Raw genomic sequence first — 19,786 nt, 5'->3', positions numbered from 1 at the left:
TGATAGTCACGTTGCACAGCAAAAAAATCAGATAGCATTTTTTACTCTGGTGGGAGTATTTGGTCTGCAAAGCTAAATAATACACTTCAAATTTCAAACTAACTGAAAGAATTAAGAATAGTTTTTAATTTGTACTCTTACTAAGAAGATGAGGAGTAAGAGGGACTCCTGGAAGTAAAACTTTGAAAGAGAAGAAGGCAAAAAAAAGAGTAAGTAAATAAAGACTAGTAGAAAGTCTGCTTTTGGATCTATATGAATAAAACTGAAACAGAGTCATGTGCACACTGATTTAAAGGGTTCACTTTGGGTATAAAAGAAATGAGAAACCTAACTTTTGTTTTTGTCTCACTCATGAAGTATGAAAGCATTCCACAATTTCATAGTTAAAGATAAAAGCCTACTTCACTAGGAGGAAAATAACCCTACTTCAAGAACCCATCATGTGAACAGCGTCCTGCTACAATTTGTGAGAAGAGGGCTATATTTTGTTGTTTGCAGGACTTTAATTGTTCTGTTTTTTCTTTAATAAAAAATTGAAATGAATACTGAAATATCTCTAATGCTGATGAAAGTTAAAGTGGTGGAGAGGGAGAGGGCCCTGAGCCCAAGGGGAAGGTGAGGAGGAGTGGGGCCCGCAAACATCCCCACTGTCTAGAGCCTGAACCAAACCACCCAGGATTTTTGTCTCCATTTCTACCGCTGCCCCTCCTCCTTCTCTTTCTACTCTCCTCCTCTCTTCCATCCCTCTCCTATTGCTTCCTTTTCTTTCATCCTTCTGAGATGTGCCGATGCCAGGGGAGAGGTCCAGAGCAGGAGGGAAGGTCCAGCAAGTCTGAAATAAAAAAAACATTACAAATAAAAAATAAAAAGGATCCAGAAATTCAAATGAGCACAGCCAACATTTTAAAATATGCCTTCCTCTGCAACTGCAGACCAGTATGACAAAGGTCTCTATGGTAGGGTTGATTTTGATCTTATAAGATCTGAAAGTGAAAAGCAGCCAGTCTTATTCTGATTATGATTAATATTTACAACATTAATATTTGAGACCAAGTATCAAGAATTTCTGAGCCCATTTTAAAATTTCTGAGATGAAATGTCACACTATATGGGATATATGGGATGTACGTCCCTGAACAAGTATTTCTCATTCCAGGTCCCTGGACCACCTACTCATCCAAGTAGCTGTCAGAGTTAACCCAGTGACAAGAAATAGCAGAGTTTGGCTTATACTCCCCACTCACATTGAGAAATTCAGTCGTGTTCATCTATGTCCTGAAAATCTATGGTCATGAAACCTTTAAATTCCTGTGACAACACTGTGCTCCTAACTCTGAGCGGAGATGCATGAGTGAAAAGGGAAACGTTATGGTGCATAAAAGAAACAGAGAAAAGTCCATGAAGTCAGCAAAGGATTTTGTTCTTGTAAATCTGTTTTATTGAGCATTGCTCAGACAATGCATTTTTGAGGGACAGTACAAAAACCTAACGTAGAAATACAAATACATTGCAAAGACAAAGACCAAGAGGTGGTGAAGTGTGCAACATGACACGGTAGCTGCAACTAACCGTTTATAAGCTCCAGAGCATATTACTCCACTTATTAAAACAGTCATTGCAAAGTGCTTAGAACTTCAAATTTTTAATTCTCTTCTTAATTCTGACAAGTCCGTAAGATTTCTGAATCTGTACAAACCATTGTAATGTGGCTATTAGGGCTCAGAGCTGCATCTTACTTTATCATGGAAGTAACGCTATGGTATTTGGGCAATTAACTCTTACTACACTGACTTTTCTGTTTACTCCTATTATACCGAACAGTTCATTTCTTATTTGGATTCATCTTTTGTTCAGTTTCATACTATGCTATCAGTGAAAAACACAGCTTAATGACATTTGCACAGGCACTCAGATAATTCCACTCTGAGAATAAGACAAACCCTATATTGGAAACATGTACACTATGTCCACATATTTCAGTACCCGTAAAAAACCTTACAGAAAGCCCAAACATGTCCTGAAAGAAATAGCAGAATTCATAATTTATGGGGAAGAGGATGAGATCATAGCATATTGGGCAGTGGCACAAACTGGCCAGTGCTTTTGCATCCTGCTACTTGCAACAACTTGAAATAAACTGAAATAAAATCACTCTAAGAGCTGATTTATACAAAGATTAAAAATCAGCCTTAAAATTCCAAACTTCTCTAGAAAACTACCTGAGAAGGCGGAAAATAAAATTCATCTGGACATTCAAAGATACAGGTTTTACTGGAATCTTTATAACAAGCATGTATGTGAGAATATTAGTGGTGTGCCAGCAATAGCTAAATATTTAACTTACATTGCCTGGATCACCTCAGTTCACAAACTAATATTTTTGGTTTGTTACATTTTAAAAAGCCCTTTCAGAGCCATCTAGAACTTTCAAATTCAGGTCTTCTGCTGTTTGTTGATCTACTAATGATTTTTTAACACTGTGACTATATATCCACATTCATTTACACATGCAAAGTGCAAGTAGCCGATTCCATTACCACCCATACTTATCCTTCAATTATTTTCAAAAGTTTCTCAAGTGAGGTCCATGATTGTACCCAATAGCTCAAATCCCTGGATTTTAGAAGAAGACTCTATGAGAACTCATTGAAAGATCAGGTTGTGCGGAGAAAAATTCCATCAGAGTTCCAGACCCGAGCGGACGGAGGAAGAAATGCGGCCGACCCAATATGAGTGATAAAGCATACTTCAACTTTATTGCCCGAGATGGCGTGCATTTATACCAAATACCATAATTATGCATACTTGTCTCTATCTAATAGGCTAAGCACATTTACTTACTCCACCTTCTTGGGTTTAGCTAGCTATGCGCATCCCACATTCTTCTGACTCTTATCTCTTCAAAAATATCCTAACCCTGCCTTAGTTAGTACTTTTCCGTTCCCCCCTTTCCCACGGCCTAATAGACAAGCTAACTAAGGCCTACTTATGTCAACTAAAATGGGCTCTGCTCGTACAGTTGCTTGGTGGACTCATGTCTGTGCTCCTTGAGCCAATCCCCGACATCGTTGTATATAAAGACTCAGAAAACGAAATGAAGCAATGGATAAAAATCTGTGAAATCTTGACCCTAACAAAAATTTTCGGGAATTCTGTCATGGGCCAGAACTGATGAAAAGTGTTGAAAAATACTTTCGCATTTCTGTACAAAAAAATACCACAGACATTGAAAAGAAATTCAAGCAAAAACTTAAAGCCAAAGTGGCCAAACAGTAAGTTTTCAACCAAATATTTCATTAAGAAATTAGTATTTTGACAGATGGGGAGAAAAATAAAGCATGAAATTCATCTCCTCTAACTTAATCAATCAAAAAATTATGAATCTATTTTAAATGTCCAATCTAGGTTCTCTCTCTCTCTTTAGTGAAAAGAGAGAGGCATTTTAGGGAGGTTGTTTACCTCAGCTATCCACAGATGACTTTCGTGGGATGTAATCTGTAATCCTCTGGAGGTGTCTATATATCTCCATTGACTACAAATCCTTGAATGACTGTGTTAGCCTTCAATGACTAACTTTTAGATGGCTAACATGATGACTAGCTTAGCTCTGAAAACCTATTTTTTAAACAGCAAGGTTAAGTGAGATGAATCAAGCCTTTTGTGTAAATCACTTTATCAAAAATCACAGAAAACATATTTTGACAGGAAATTTTGACCAGTATATGTATCACTGACTTTAATAGGACCAAGGTTTAAATAGGACCAGGGTTTAATTCTGCACCTTTCTGTTTTTACATCACCCTTCAGACCATGGCACATCCTCATGAATAATAACACAGCATGTTTTTCTTATAATAAACAATAAAAATAGCATCAATATCGTGATGAACTACCCCCCAAAACAAAAGTGATGTAACATCAAAATTTAAATGCAGCTTCTCTTTCCATTGTGTACAATGTACGTTCATTGTCTACAATTTACAAGTGTACCACTAGACGATGCTAACCTCTTCAGAGCCAGTCTTGCAATAAACCCATTTGCAGAACTCCCATTTAACTGGGTGTTGTATATGCAGGGAATAAAAATACATCCTTCTTTTGCAGTTTGGAAGACAAAGTTGATGTCAATTTATATAGTATAGAATGATGACCTACTATGCAACATCTCAATTGCTCGGTTTACACCGTGAAATCAGTCACAAACACAATATGAGAAATGAGATAATATTTATTATCTTATTATTTTTGTTACTTAGAACACAGTATAATTAATCCCTTTTGTAACTACAAACCTTATACCTTCCCAAACAGGAAGTTTTGTTTTAATTATACCTTGAGGCTGTCTGTTTCATAGATGTTTCATGAGAGTTTGCACAGAACATTTTAAATACAACTTCTATTACAATATTTATTGCATGAAAAATCTTTTGATAAAATACTGTAACTTGTATTTTCTAAAAAGTAACTCTGCTTTACAGATCAAGCTCAGAAGTATGATGCTGCAGTTACTAAAAACAGGGCTCCATTGCAAAAGCCAGTGAGTTACTATAACTCCCTCTGCCCACACGAAGAGCTGTTAGCATTCATGAGCCCTTGAGAACAGGCTCAGTGTGTAAAAACGCAGAAAACTACCTTTATTACATTCACACTTTTTAAGGTTTTGCATTTTATTAATTCATATTGTTCTAATAAAGGGGACACCTAGAATAGTGCAAACCTTTTAGTTCTTCAGAGCATCAAACTCCAATAGCACCACCTAACAGAAAGACCAGCATTGTCAACACTATGTAAATACAACTCTTTGAGACTGAAACTCTGGCTCCTCAGTCAGCCTAAAATTACTGCATGCAAGGTATACCTATGCAATGCTTCTTCCAAATCCTAAAATTACCACCATTTAACAAGATGTGTCTTGTACCTTTTGACACAGACGATGTTCAGTTTCTATGCAAAGCTCTCAGCAAAAACAGAGACACCTTTTGCTGAATGAACTGTGCAAGTGTGATGCTTTTCTGCAGAACAAATTTAGCCTTGCTTCAGTCAGGTGAAGAATACCATTAATATTTTATTTGTGTCAGATAACCCCTTTTTGTTGACCCTGCACAATACAAAGCACATACTTGACTCAAGGGAGGACCTGGACCAAAGCAACTGATGTGACTGGGCAGGCTGAAATAAAGGCTGTTGGTATGGGGCACAGTTGGAAGACTGGGACCTGACTTTCACCAAGTCATTTAATAATTATCAAGGTCCAATAATTATAATTGGATCCTTTATAGTTTTTTGTTCTTTAAATAATAATAATGGCCTGTTGTAAACTGTGGCTGTGTAAGGGACTGTAAGCAGTTCTCAGAGGACCACAGAATTGTCTCAGCTGTTTTCAGAGCTACACATTGACTTGTTTGCTTAGAGACTGCACATCAGTAGAGGCAATAGCCACTGTCATCAGAAGGCCAGCTGGGAAAGACCACTGATGTAAACAAAGTTCAATCAGAGCTTTGGGTGTTTTGGGAGAAAGGCTCATGAGTGTGAAAATGAAAAACAAAGAGCTTGGGGAATGTCATTCATTATTCCACCATGTTCGTACCCACTGTTGATCACCAGTCACAAGAAATCCACCTCTGCTTCTTCAAACCTCTTACCAGCCAACTCAGAGTAGAAATTTTTATGTTTACTACTATAACCATGAAGGGACTACACCAGAGAAAAAACTCTGTTCCTGAAAATGAAATGCAACTGCAGAGTGGTTTAGCCCTGACGTCCTGGCAGGGCAGACAGCGAGCAAGGAGCCTGGGTTGCATGGTGGGAGGCACACAGAGGAATAACATGGAGGCAATTTAACTCTGTACATTTTGTCAAGTGGCAGTAGATAATATTGGTGTGTATAAATTTACTACACAGAGAAAGTTAAACTGTTAGTTATTAAATAAAAGTGTTGGTTAAGCCCTAATGGATAATTAATGAATGTAAGATTTTTGTTAATGCTCTATCACATCTCTAAAAGATACCTATCCATATGACTCTTTCTATTCATCTGTCTTTTTATTCCAGAAGATCATAACGGTGAAAACAAATTAATTGTATTCATGCTAAATAACCTGAGATTTACTTAGTAATTTGAAGGTCTACTTGATTATTTGATTATTGGTAGATGATTCACTGAGATGCAAAACCACAATTCATTATGCAAAAATAAACTTCCTCAGAAAATACTTCCAAAACCACAGTATAAATGCTTTTGAAGGATTAAGCACATTATAGAGATTAGAGTGACATTTTGAAATAGGAAAGAGTAAAGACGAAAAAGAAAACGGTGCAAATTATTCTCGTGTGTATATGCAAAACAATAATCTTCAAGCCATTTTACTTCAGTAATTTTCTCAAAGATCATAAAATAATATTGGTGCCTTAACAAAGGTGAAAACATTACAATGCAATCTTCATACCATTTAAAAGTAGCATTTTGTCAGTCTGGATCTGAGTTTAAGGAAACAAACTGGCTGACTACATAGACAGTGTCACAGATTATAGAATTTTTCATCAGGAAATAGTAATCTTTAACCTTCTGTTCAGAAATTCTGTAAGTACTTCAAACATAAAGGATTCAGCTCCAGAATCTGACAGAGCATTACATCCTCTAGGAAGACCAAGGGAAGTTAAAATCATTCATCTGAGGGCAAACCTATCAGTCTTTACAATCCTACACTTTAAACACTATTAAGCTTTTTTGTCTTTTTATCTTTTGAAACCCTCAAAGCAGGGAATGATGAAAATAGGGAAAAATACACTGTAAATGAGAAATAAACTGCTTTTAGAATAATACTTTTGACAACTAGAGAGCTAAGATATATGCAACATGGGAAGAAACTAGTAAGAGATATCGAATAAGCACTGTAGCCAGCTTTCACATTTTTTCCTGATAGAAGACAGTCCCTGGTACAGCATTAGCTCAAGCCCACTCAGGTTTCCCTGGCTGGTATGGATGTGAAATACTAAAACAATAAGTAGAAGATTCTTGGGAGTCTAAAAATCAGCGTTGCAGAAGAAATCCCTAAGAGTCCTTTGCTGTTACATTCTAGCCAGAGGAATTCAGCTTGGTTAGGCAGAGCAAAGGGCAGATCCGCTTGGCGCAAAGCCTGTCTCACAGAAGAAGCCACGTCCACCGCATAGCTCCAGATGGAAATGTCCAGGCTGCTGTGAAGGCCAGAAAGTGGACAGACATGGTTGCAGCTGAAAGCAGAACAGACCAGCTTGGGCAGAGGAGGATTTGAATGCAGCCACCCTCCTTCTGCTGCAGATTGACTTTGACCAAAGCTGGCCTTAATATCCCTTCCCTGTGCTGCCCTGGCCCCTGGGCCAGCACCATTGGGAACCTCTTCCCAGTAAACCCAGCAAACCTGAGTGAAAAGGGGCTGTGACTGCTCTCTGGAATTATACTCTTAAAAGAAGCAGAGACGTGGAGAAGGAACCTTATGATTTAGGGACAGCACTGGCAAAAAAATAAAGGAGTGTAAACTGTCTGAGAATAAATGTAGGGCAGGAATGAGGTTTCTAACACGGGGAGTGAGGTTCTACCCCTCCTTTGAAGAGGTACAGTGGGAGTGACGCCCCAGATAAATTTAAACTGGAGCTTGCTGAATCTGAACACAATAAGACGACCAGCCCAGCATCACAGCAAAAGAGAGCTGATGATTTCCCAGGCCTCTTTAGTCCTATCTCCTATGTAGAAAAATATGAGAAGTTATGTTTCTGTTGCCAATTCAGGCCACTTCAGTGGCTAAAACCATGTATTTATATGTCAGTGCTCTGGGCACTATACAGTTAGAAACTTTGGTTAACCTATTCATTTTTATCTGCTAGTAAGTACTGCTAATAATAGTTATGCAGGAAGAACAGAAAAAAATGCTTTCCAAAGCTTTCAGTTTACAAACCTTTGTAAAGGCACCTTAAATTCCTAAGCTCTCCTGAATATCAAAACAGATGTAAGGAAAAATAGAAAATGTCATTTAAGTCTGGACACTCATCACCTTCAGGAGTTAGGGCAGTACATCTCATACTAAATACAAGAAATGTAATTATATCATCACTTTGTAGAAACAATGATGCAATTCTTAGACAAAATTTGTATTCATCTCGAAAGTACAAAAGGACAATTGTCTTTCACATTAAGTATGGCTTTCCAAACATGCTTTCAAAAGCATTAGTCATGGCATAACTATGGAAACATCAAGCTGGAACCAGTTCCACCAACCAAAATCCTACTGTGCCCACATACTGAAGGAGGTAGAAGTATCTTTTCTTTAAATGAGTTCATTTATTCCTATTTTAAAGTCCCTAGGCAGTCTGATACACATGAAATCATACAACCTTAGATAGCTGCAAATGAAATGTATATTAATTACCATGCTACTCAGACAACAGGTGCTTTGTAGATTAAATCTGGGTGCTGAAAATACTGAATTCCTAAAACTTTCTTTCTCTGACTTCAAGAGAAGACTAGGTGAGCAGGATTAGATCTTCAGTCAGCAACTATCTGTACAAAATTACTCACACAACACACCTGCAATATTAAAAGAAAGGACGAAAGGAATATAATTCTGGAAACTGCTAGCCTAGTTACTTTATTTCAGTGCTTTAGCAATATCAAATGTATTTTGCTTGCTGGCAGTTCTACATAATTTAAAGAAAAACTTTAATTTAAAAATAAGGAGAGATTGAAATAAAAAGATGGGTGAAGGGCAAAGTTTCAATCACTCCTGCATTTTAATGGCCTGGTTTCAAATTAAATCATGAAAAAGTAAGCAGGCTGAGTCTTCTTAAAATGTGGAGTATTGACGCAACAGATTGTAACTATTTCAGAGAACTCATCATAATCTATCATGCAAATATCTAGACAGTGTGTTTCAGATGCATGGATTATTGACCTCGACATAATGCCAGAAATATTCCATCATGTCAGAGCAGAAGCCATGCATAAACAGGTGCTAAATATTTTTATTACATTTAAGTTGGGAAAAGCCACCATAAATACATAATAGATGTGTATCTGCAAAACCAAATTAATTTATTTATTTTTCTACATGACTAATTGCACAAGAGAATGCTGAAGCCTTCTTATAGACACTTTCTACTTTAAAGGAAGCTCTTAAGTTACAAGAATATAAGTGAGAAAAGCCTCAAACTTCAGAATGCATCTGTAGTCCTATGAATTATTTTTGTTTATGCCACAGTGAGAAAATAAATATATCCCCTGTAACTTACTTTTGTTTCTATATCTGAATAGATCCCTAAAAGCTGTTCATATAAAGTACATTAAGCAATCCCGTCACAATAAACGACAGAGAACACTGCAGGTCCAAGAATTCAGCACTTCAACATTAGCATAATATTGCACCAGACCTCTTTCGGGAAATGAAAATAAAAATGAAATAAAATAAACCCAAACCAAACAAAACCTGTCATCCGGAAAAATCTTTCCAAACTGTATTTCAGAGAACCAATATCCTGTCTCTACATCGGGGGCAGCCTCTGTTAAGCATTTAAGTGTTCTCAATGAAAAGTAGCAGTTTCTTCTCCAATCCTGAACTCTCAGTGACCGTCACGGAAAGTAACAGTTTCCCATTCCCTGCCAGCCAGTGGCGTTAATAATCATCAAAACAAAATGAAACACCTTCAAGCAAATATCTGCTTCTGATTAATCTCCATCCCAATGAATTAAATTCATAAGAAGCAACCTGCTGCCTTGTTTACGCCTTTTTAATATGAGGAGCAGAAGTTGGATATAAGGGTTTTGCCGCCCTTAGGGCTACGAAATATGCCTCATGTGGCAGTGAGCCAGCTCTCCGAGGGAGCCTCCTTTGCTGTTTCTCTCACAGCTATTTTCTAATGGATAATTTTTAAACAGACATACACAAACACACAGGAGTCATCACAATACAGGTCTGTTGTTTTGTTTTGCAGGGTTTTTTTTGTTGTGGTTTTTGTTTGTTTGTTTTCCCCTAAAGTCCTCTAAGTATTTGTATTTATAAGAAGGATCTCAAGGTTTCATCCAGTTTTGATTTGGCGTTTAGGATTTTTTTTAAAGAGAAGGAGGAGGGATGGGAAGGAGGGGGGACAGGTGTCTGGATATTTTTTTTTTCCCCAGCTGCCTTTCCCTCTATACAGCACAGCACATAAAACACCTCTCTTCAGCTTAACCATCCTAGGCTCAATTAGTGCAACATTTTGCACACATCCAAGCAATAAGGAGGCAGATATTTAGTTCAGTCCCCATGTGTACTGCAGAGAAACCTTAACTGTGGAAAGAGATTTCTTTAAAAAAAAAAATCTCACAATGTAATTTACACAGCGTGGAAACGCCTACAAGGAGATGAAGTACCTGCACTGGGGAGATGTTCAGTTGTTCACTTCATCTTCCGTTGACAAGGAAACCAAACCGCACTTCATTCTCCAGGAAAACCTTCCACTGCCATCATTTGAAAATGTATTTATTTGTATATAAGTATACATCTATCATCACCATCATCATCATGATAATAATAACCATCATAAAATACTGCTGGCAAAAGAATAAAAAAGTCAAGGTGCAAAATGTGCAAAAGTAAAGATCACCTCTTCGGCTGTTCTGCTTTGTTATCTTTAAGGAGGAAAAAAAGTATTTAAAAATTATGACTGTAACATGCTGCAAGAAAAGTTTCACATTATAAACAGGCATCAAAAACTAAAAAAGAAGAAAAAAAAAAACCTGCTGATTGCACTGAGTATCAAAAAAGAAAAAAAAAAGAAACAATAACAAAAATAATAAAATTAACATCTTGCTTTGTGGCTTCCACCAGTATTGCAAGATTACAAACTCTGTGTAAACACTGCTGTAAAATGCATTTGCAATTCCTGTCTCTTTACCAAAAAAAACCAAAAAACTTAAAAAACACCCAAAAATACAAATAAAACACCACGAGAGAAAATCCTCTGCAAAAAGAGTTAGAAACATGCCTTTTCTCTTATCTTTAAAAAATAAGTATCATATTTCACATCACTTTTCCGTGCCACAACAAAACCAGTTGCATATATAGGTATATAGCTACTAAATGTATATCAGTTGTTGCTGGACTGGCAAGTCTGTATTATTAATATTATCATTTTTCATTCCCTGCGACTCCCGGCCCCAGCAGCACCTTTTGCTCACAGTTTAGTCACCATCGCATGCTAGGAAAAAAAACTTGTCATCAGCAAAAGATCAAATCCATTTAAACAATAATCAAAGAGGAAGAAAAAAAAAAAAAAAGAAAAACACAAAAAAAGCCCCCAAAAAAAAACAAAAAGGAAGAAAAAAATAACAGGACAAAAAAGGAGGACAAGAATGTCAGCGGAAAGGTACTCACCGAGCGGGAGTAAAAGGGAGGAATAAAAATGAGAGTTACTATAAAATACAGTATGGCGGTGGAAGAAGGAATGAGGCGCTTTTTTTTTCTCTCCTCTCTAGTCTCTGCCTCCGGCAACCGCCACGTGATCCGGAGCCGGGCGGACTCGCTGCCGGGAGGGCGCAGCGGCGGCGGCGGCGCCGGGCGCGGACCCAGCGCGGACCAGCCCGCCCCGAGCCGCCGCAGCCGCCCGGCTCCCGCCGCCGCCGCCCTGCGCTCCGCACCCGCGCCGCGGCGGCCGCCCGCCCTCGGCAGGTGCCGCTCGCCCCCGCGCGCACACACACACACACACGCACGCCGAGGCGCGGGCACGCAGCCGGCTGCGCGGGCGAGGTGCGGAGGCGGGCTTGTCTTGCGCGGCAGCGCAACTTGCTCGCCGGCGCTGCGCGAAGTTGCCTCCCGGCGCCGCCCGCTCGCCTGTTGCCCTCCGGCCGTGGCGATGTCGCCGCCCTCTGCCCCCCGAGCCTCGCCGGTGCCACGCCGGAGCGGAGCCGAGCCGAGCCGAGGTTTGCCCGGGTGGGGGGCGCCGTGCCCCAGCGGCGGCCCAAGTCCAGCGCCGGGCTCCGCGGTGTGTGCGCTCGGGTTACCGCTCCTGCCGCTCCGGCGGGAGGGGGAGATGCGCATGGGGATACCGTGCGTGTGAGCACACAAGGGGGTAGCCCGACCGCCCAGCTGTGTGCAGGGGGGTGCCGCCCGCCCCCCTGATTTCCCGCAGGTGCATGGGATGCCCCTTGTGCAGTTCCCGCTTAGCGTCCGTGCGCGGGGGTACTCTGGCAGGCGTACACGGCACGGAGGGGTAACCCTTCCTGCCACTCCAGCTCGGGGTTTGCGCGCAGGGGCCCCGCTCCTGCCGCTGCAGCTCGGGGTGTGTGCACGGGGGTTCTCCTGCTGCCACTCCGACTCCGGGTGTGTGCGCAGCTCGGGGTGTTTCCATGCCCTGCGCTGGGGCTGCAGTTACTGTGCCACGCAGTCATGTCTGAGAGCTTCTCCTCTGTCTCCTGACAGCGTTTCACACGTGCAGCTGGAGGAGAGGACAGGTACCAGCAGTCCCATCTATTACTCGCTTTTGTTTCTTGGCATCTGCCCTGCTTCATGGTCTCTCCCTCCTCCAGTCCTTCCAGTGGCAGGGCTGTTGCTTCCCGTAAAAAAGTTACTGGCCGAGACGGGAAAGAAGGGTTTTTGGAGGGGGTCACTCACATGTGGGTGCACTCCCGAGAGCAGCCCTCAGTCGCAAGCAGTGTGGCACAGGGCAGTGGGCTCAGCGGCAGGGTGACCCCGGGTGGGGACTGCACCCCTGGGCACCACGGACTGCTGCCCACAGCCTCCTCTTGTCTCTGTGGAAGTGTTTGGGGTTGGGCCCCAAAGCGCACTGGAGCAGCCCTGAAGCAGCTCTGTGGTTGACGGGATGGCAGCTCTCTCCCTTTGACAAGAAATAGACTGGAGCAGGCTGCATCCTACTGTTGCTGAGAGTTTCCTCAAGACGCTTCTCCCTTTTTTAGCTCTACTCGCCTGTCTCCTTATTAACACACACAGCAGTCGCAGAGAGCGGCGGCTGGGACTGAGCAGCTTTGCTCCGGCTCCAGCTGAAAGAAGACCTGCACGCAGCATCTCCAGGCCCCAGCCTGCCATCTCAGCTTGGTCAGCAAATGTTGTGTCCTCACTTCACTGACCCCCAAAATGTTCACAGATAACAATCTCCCCTCAGACTTACTTAATTAGTGCTTTAAGGGTAGAAGGAAGATCGCAAGAGACACGGAGAAATAGAAGTGTGCATCCAGAAACCAGGTGCTGTGATGGAGGCTCGAGCAAGCTAGGCAATCCTTCCCCACTCCCTCCTCCCTGCTTCTTCCTCAATCACTTTTTTCTTTTTAGAGCCCCACTCTTTTCATCTAGGTCAGGAGGCAGGAGATACAGTCAAGTTATTATTCTATAAAAATTACTCTGGCCAGTAAGAGGATGCCCTGCTATATAAAAGACTGGTGAGGGCACTAGCCTGCCTTCTTCACATACTCACAGAAAGCTTTTTCCCTTGTCCTGACCATTTCTTTCTTTCCTGTCCTGTATCTTCCGCAGTGTTTCCAGAAAATGAAAAGAAATGCTCCCTTTCTTCTTTGCTCTCAGCTTCTTTTATGAAGTATAAAAAGAACACTGGCCAAAGTTTAAAAATATATATAAACAGTTATGTTTTATTGGTTGCTTTTTATTTCCGCACTGGGCTTGTTCTGGCATTTCATACCAGCCCTAGATGTTCTCTTCCTTTTCAGTCTGGTTCTCAGAAGTAGAGCTGTACACCTGAGAACATTTAAAACAAACCCACAAACAAAAATGATGTTATTAAAGATATAAAAGTCTAGATTAAATGAAAATGTTTGATGAGAAAACTAACCAACTTAACTGTACAAGGTTTTGCATACATATGACAATGAACTCAATGATATTGTCCTAATGGTATCACAAACTATCATGTCTTGAGATTTCAGTTGTGGGAGATGTGTTTCCTTCGATAGCACACTCAGATTTTGAGCAGCATTAGGTACTGCATGCAGAAATACAGCTGAGGTGTTTTTCAAATGATACTTAACATCAAAACATGTTTGTAGAGTCAAGGCCTGAATAACAATCCTATTTTGTTGTTGCTTTTCAGTTTCCATTGCTGTTTATGTAATTTTAAGCACTATAACATCTGCCTGAAATAGCAACAATAAAAGTTAAAGGATGGTGTGCTAATAATCCAAAGTTATATAATAGATTTGACTTGTAAATTTGTATCACCTTGACACATATATATAGAAAAATGGATACATACATTTTGGACAATGTATTTTGCAAAGTATTTACTCAGTAGATTCCGAGAACCATGAATAAGGTAAACATGCAAGTATATATGTTTTCCTTTTCAATGTGTATATATTGATTTGTTATACTATAAATTAATTTAAAAGTCATTACGATACATTGGGTAAATTTGTATGTAAATACTTAAAGGTGCAGGGCTTAGGATGAGCCTTAAGTCCCAGGGGCAGTGCTGTGAGCTGTTCCAGACCGGGTTTAGAGACAGCACTGAGGAGAATCCAGGCTCAGAGATGGTGGCAAAATTGCTACTGCTATATTAAGGTGAAGTAAGCATTAGGGAGTAAGAGCTTCAAGAAGTTTGGTAAGAATACATGTTTGGAATAGGTTACCAGCAAGCAAGTTGGAGCTTGGGAGACCGCTATTCCCAGGGAGCCTTTTTGCATCAGTGTCTACTTTCTGGCTAGTCCTGCTGGAAGTTTCCTCCAATAGCAGTTGTACACTTGCTGCTGGACCAAAATGAGGGAAAGTTCAGCACATTGTACACATTATACTTTGGTTATGCATAGTGCTCAACAAAGTATACAGTAAAAGAATGCAGTTGAAAAAGAAGGAAAAGGAGCATCCCTTAGATCATTTCCACAGCATAAGTGTTCACATGCAATGCGTGCAAATGAAGTGCCTATCTGGCATTATTTAGGCTCTCCATTTTTCCTTCTGCAAGACAGCAACTGAGCTCCATTGCAACATGACTGAGGATTATCCTTAAAAGCAGCCAAGAATTCTGGGCAGAAAGTGTATGAATCAGCATTTCCATGCCTCTGCCTTGGCTACCAGCACAGAGATGCTTCCTAAGGTTCCCAAAACATTGTACTTCACAGCCAGTCCTCTGTGGCTTATGCTGGGCTTGCTATTCATGTTAGTCATGCCATATAATCCAAATATTTCACATCCCTTTCCTGCACCTCTGCAGTACTACTCGCTTTCCCGCCCTGCCCCCCTCACAGGAGCAGAAATAAGTACATGCTAAGACTACCTCATTGCCTATAATCTGTTTTTCTTTATTGCATTTAAACATCTATGCTCCTAGCACAGGGCTGCTGCTATATATACACCTTGCTTTGGCAATTTTCTTCCCTTTCTACTGATGCTAGTATTGGAGAAACACACTTTTTTTTTTTTTTTTCTTTTGCATTACTTTCACCACACTTGCAAATTCCCAAAATAAGGAAGCTTCTCTTTGCAGGTAGTAAGCAATTAGTTGAAGTCCAGCACTAACATACCGGCTTTGTAGAGATCCATCAGCATGACTCAGCAGCCTGCAAGCTGAAGTTGCAAACACTTGCTGGCATCTCCCATTGCACTGGCAGAACTCAGCTAAAACAATACCAGGTGCAAAAATAGCAACAATAATAATAGCAATAATGATAAAATAATGAGTTGTCCTTTCTGCAGATACAGCTGCCTGACCCTGCTTTAATGGATAATTTGTGTATAATCCCTTTGAGACCATCTAGTATAAGTGTAGGGTTATAAGGTTGTGGGGTTTTTTATTTTGTACATGTTGTTTCTGTCTACCATGACAACATGAAAGGCAAACCTAGCTGACTGGCAGTAAATTCTAAGTGAAAGAATTACTTGAAGTTAACCAAGGTATTCCATTTTTAAACTCTTAAAGGAAGAGAAAACTTCATTTCTCAAACTTTTAGATTAATATAGAATTAGCTATCATTATTTAAATCTATGTGTTGGTTTTGTTTTGATTAAATTGCTGTACCTTAGAGAATATCAAACTGAACTACTTCACATTTTTAAAATCAACTCCAGTCCATGTTGATAAATATGACATCTTATCTTAGACTGAAACACAGTTTTAAAAGACTTTTGCTTCATCTGTTTTTCTCTGCATGTTATCATTGTTCTTGTTTTGTTTTGTTTTTTTCTACAGAGTCATTGTTCATTTTCACAAAATTCTGCACTATTTCTCCTTCTACTTGTCTTACAATGCTTTTAAGACACTGTATTTATCTATATAGCGATGCTAACTCACTTCTTCTATTACCACATTTTCAGCTGAAATTTCCAAGTGGCAGAGCACAATGCAGGTAAAAAAAGTCTGGCAATAAATGGCAGAAGAAATAAAAGCAAGGCAGATCTGTTTAAAGGAGATGAAATAAAATAGCTGAATGTTACACCTACTGTGTAGGGGAATGGAATAAAAAATAGGAAATCTTGAACAGTTTTGTGGTACCCTTTTAAACTCCTTTTGTTAGGTTAGAGGGGTTTTTGAGAGGGAGGAGTATTTAACTATTGAATGCTTCGTAATCTGGAAAGTAAGATCTTTCATCTCTTGTGTACTATGCTTTTTGAAACAATAATGATCAGAGCACACAGCATACAACAAGCTTGATGTCCTCAAAATCAGTAATTTCACATGCTATTTTATATAAATAAGCCAAAAGTCACATCAACATTAAAAATCAGTGGCAATCTTGTGTACCCCAAACATTTTCCTAGTTTCAAAATTGCTGCCTCTTGCTCTTTTAATTTGTTCTTTCCTTAAAGGGTTAATTAACGAGTACAACTTATAATGAGCATGTCTCAGTTAGTGAATTTTGCAATAAATAAGTCTGGGAACAGTGTGAGATAAGGCAGCTTATGATCAAATTCACTGGTCTGTACCATCTGTTCTTATGCATTAATTTTCTATATGAAAATCTTTCAATAGAAAGATAATTCAAAACATACTTTAAGGTGGTGGGGTTTTTTTTGTCTGTTTGTTTTTGTTAAATTGTGGTGTATGAGCCAGAATTAAATGATGGATGTTGACTGGTAGTTATGGTTGAACGTAAGGACACTGAAAGCTGACAGAGGGTTAATCAGACACAACACTGGCAAGTATGCCCTTGCAAGAGCAAGTAGTAACTGAAGAGAAAAAGAATATGTAGTACAGAAGATTAAAAAGAGAGAGAGAGGAAGAAAAAAAAAAAAGAACATTAAAAAATTCTGGGAATTTGAGAAATTGAGTTGGAGAGATTTTAAAAACCTACATCTAATTGGAGAAACCTGGCTTGGGTAAAATCAATGAGAAAGGAAAGTTTTGTGTCTTGTGAATCAGATCCCACATACTCTAGTTGGATACCCATAATATGAACAAACATATATTAATCTTTCTAAGTCTAGTTTAAGTAATTCAGCAACCATAACGTGCCTCTTTGTCAGTCAGAACGCAGTTTACCAGGCAACTATTCGTCTCCCTGAACTTAGAACAGTCCCTGTTCTTGCCTTCAGCTGCTTCAGTTTTCAGAGATGTTAATGAGACATGAGCTACACACAATGTCCTCCTTTACTACAGGACATTGTTTTGCATCCTGAGTGCCATTTGTGAGTATTGCACAAGGCAAGGATAGATGAAGAAAGAAATATGTGGCTGTAGAGCTGGTCTTTATCACAGAGGTGAAATAAGGTTGCATAACCAATTCTAATCCAGGAATTTGCCTCAGAATAAGAAGATTGTTATAAGCATTCCGCTGTTCATAAACATCTTTTTGTGTGCAGGAAATGCACATACATCCAGACATAGGTACACCTGTGTCACATAACCTGTTCTACCATTTTCTTTTTTTTGACCCTGCATTCTAGTTATGAACAAGAGTTAATCTTAGCTAGCTAACAAGATCTGACAGGATCGCAGTCCTTAGCAGTATGGCTGGAGGCTAGAGGATTTTTGTGTAAGTTGTTTTATTCATGTGTTGTCCTAGAGAGGACTGGAAACATCACGTAAGAGTGCTAAGCACGCTGTATCAGCCTCTCGGCAAAATATAGGTAAAGGACTCCTTCAAAATAAAATTACATAAAATTTAACTTCTTTTTAATGGAAAGACAACTTATAATAGAGGCATATCTGACTCTAACCTCATCTGCCCTTCCTAAACGCAGAGAATTTATAGAGAAGAGAAGAATTACTCTATAATTACGTCAGATAAGTTGAGGTCAGTGATTTTGAAAACATATATTGGCATGCTGAGTAGCATTTATTAATTTTTCTTATTTCTGTCCTGAATACAAACTCTTTTTCACAATCATAATTTCTTTACCCCATTTCCTGCTTGTTAAGTATTATGTTCTAGGACAGCATCCCATTCTTTGAGGTAAATTGCTAGCCTGTTGGACCATCTAGGAAATCTGTACAAGACAAGATTTTCCTTCCCTCCTCCCTTTCTTAGTGCAGCCACACTAAGATTTTTTGGGGTTTGTGTTTGGCTGTCTCATATAGCTAAATCTCTGCACTGCTGCAGCTCTTTGAGTGCCTTGCAGCTTGTAAATGGCTCACGTGGCAGCTCCCTTCCCTCCAGCCAACATGGGGAAAGCCTGGAAAACTGTGCTTGGGAATGATCCTCCTTCTGGCTTACATCACAAATTACTTCCATTACAGGATTGTGCCCAAAGGCACAATCCAGCCTGAAATACACAGGCATCATGTAACATACAAATGCAATCACTCTTAACAGAAATTTTATGCCTAGAATCATTCACAATTTTAACCCCAAATCTCTTTCAAGTCTACCTTTCCAAACTTTTAAAATTTGTTGGTTTGTTTTTTTTTTTTTTTTTTTGGTAGATGCCAATAACTGGCAGTTATTTTGTTTGATGTGAATGGACCATGTCACAAGCAAACAGAGATAAGATATACAAAGGCATCCAAATTCTTTTTTGCTTTTTTTTTAACGAGATTAAAGCAGCAGCTTTGGTACAAATGAATCTTGGAAAAGATCAAGATTCTTCAAATCTGCCTGCTCCTTTAGATAGGTAACTGCTGCAAAGACCACTGTTGCTCAGTTCAATCTATATTCTGCTTACAAAGTAGGGCCCAAACTCGATCTCCCTTGAAAGAAAGAAATCTGCAAATCTACAATATGTGTTCCAGTTAAAAAAATAAAAAAGTCATAAATCATCCATGAAACCACCATTTGTGTAAGAACCTGATGTAGTTTGATCTTCAGAAACCCTAAGTGACCATGAAATTGTTGTTATAGGTACACAGTCCTCTGACAATCGAGCCCATGCTGCTCAAGAGCATTGCCAATTTAGATATCAAAAACCTTGGAGTTTCCTGTTAAAATGCACTTCACTTTGAAAAAAGGACAAGTTTATGCTCACTTCATAATCGGTAACTTTGCTACTGTAATAACAAGCCAAAGAGTTGCCATCTAATTGTGTTTGAGTTTTTTTTCTTTGACATACACAGTGTTTCCATGAAAAAGAACAAAATTTCTCATAGAAGATATATTGTACCCATTAAAAAAATGGACTGGAGTAGCTTGCACTTGTGTCAAAACTTTGCTTTTCCCCACCAGTCCAGCAGATTTAGTATCTTTTTATTTTTTGTCCACATGCTAAACCATTTCCCCAGTTTTGCACACCAAAGGAACAGTTCTGCTTTCAAGAAAGGCTCAAAAGCTAAGTCTTTGTTGGGAAATGAAACAACGCTGGGGACTATTCATAGCTCAGACATCCAAACTGTTATGTGATTAGCCTGATTTTTGGCCCACACTAGGCAAACACTTCCAAACAAC

At 39.6% G+C, this 19,786-nt stretch overlaps 1 protein-coding gene across 8 annotated transcripts in view; it reads right to left on the bottom strand.

The window, feature by feature from the left end:
• RALYL (RALY RNA binding protein like) overlaps positions 1-11,818 on the bottom strand; it is a 380,059-nt gene extending 368,241 nt beyond the window's left edge. Inside the window, exons 1-2 of one of the 8 annotated variants that reach the window (XM_065053891.1) lie at positions 11,382-11,818; positions 10,379-10,465 (exon numbers count right to left, since the gene is read on the bottom strand). The gene's annotated coding sequence lies outside the window, so the exon portion shown is untranslated. The remainder of the gene's footprint in view (positions 1-10,378; positions 10,466-11,381) is intronic. The other 7 variants (XM_065053881.1, XM_065053886.1, XM_065053888.1 and 4 more) reach the window with 7 other exon arrangements.
• Positions 11,819-19,786: the final 7,968 nt, after the last annotated feature.

This window comes from Columba livia, chromosome 2 (genome assembly GCF_036013475.1).
Source record: "Columba livia isolate bColLiv1 breed racing homer chromosome 2, bColLiv1.pat.W.v2, whole genome shotgun sequence".
In the NCBI taxonomy this organism is placed as follows: Eukaryota; Metazoa; Chordata; class Aves; order Columbiformes; family Columbidae; genus Columba; species Columba livia.
Note: the sequence above shows the minus strand (reverse complement) of the source record. Positions and strands in the feature narration are given on the sequence as shown.